This window comes from Camellia sinensis, chromosome 12 (genome assembly GCF_055761805.1).
Source record: "Camellia sinensis isolate YWXY chromosome 12, ASM5576180v1, whole genome shotgun sequence".
NCBI classification, from domain to species: Eukaryota; Viridiplantae; Streptophyta; class Magnoliopsida; order Ericales; family Theaceae; genus Camellia; species Camellia sinensis.
The window spans coordinates 158599691-158600778 of record NC_138972.1 but is presented as its reverse complement, the minus strand read 5'-3'; positions in this window follow the sequence as shown (position 1 = coordinate 158600778).

Sequence of the window (1088 nt, the reverse complement as noted above, 5' to 3'; positions counted from 1 at the left end):
AGCAAAGTGTGTAATCTGCAGTTCCTCTAAGATATCGTAATATCCTCTTAACTGCTTTCCAATGAGCTGGTCCTGGGTTGGATTGGTAACGACTCACCAATCCGACTGCATAACAAATGTCAGGACGTGTACACATCATAGCATACATCAAGCTTCCAACAGCATTTGCATAGGGAACACGGGCCATCTTTTCATTTTCTTCTTGAGTCTTAGGACCCATATCAAGGCTTAGGCTCTCGCCTTTTGCAACAGGAGTGTCAATGGGTTTGCAGCTCTGCATCTGGAACCGCTCTAGAATAGTCTTAATGTAAGTCTCTTGAGACAAACCAAGAAGTCTCCTAGAGCGATCCCTAAGGATCTTAACACCGAGCACATAGCTCGCCTCACCCATGTCCTTCATTTCAAATGTAGAGAACAACCACATTTTAGTGGCGACAATCATCTCCTTGTCATTTCCAGCCAATAATATGTCATCTACATATAATGACAATATCAGAAAAATGTCCTTGGACCGCTTAACGTACACACAGTGATCTTCATCAATCATCGTAAACCCATTTGAAATAATGGCTCGATGAAATCTCAGATTCCACTGTCTGGATGATTGCTTTAAGCCATAAATAAATCGTTGAAGCTTGCAAACTTTGCGCTCCTGACCTACTGCCACAAAGCCTTCTGGTTGATCCATATAGATCTCTTCATCCAATTCTCCATTGAGAAATGCAGTTTTAACGTCCATCTGATATAGCTCTAAGTCCAACTGAGCTACTATGGCCAGGATTAGGCGAATAGAGGCAAACCTTACAACTGGTGAAAAAGTTTCCTCATAGTCCACACCCTCTCGTTGGGTGTAACCTTTCGCCACTAGGCGAGCCTTATACCTTTCTATGGAACCATCCGCCTTGCGCTTGATTTTGAGAACCCATTTGTTCCCAATAGTCTTGCGCCCTAGCGGCAAATCAACCAAGACCCAGACATGATTTTTCTTCATAAACTCTATTTCTTCTTCCATTGCAGTACTCCATTCTTTACTAGCAGGGGATGAGAGAGCCTCTTTGGGATTCTTAGGCTCCATCTCATCACTCGGA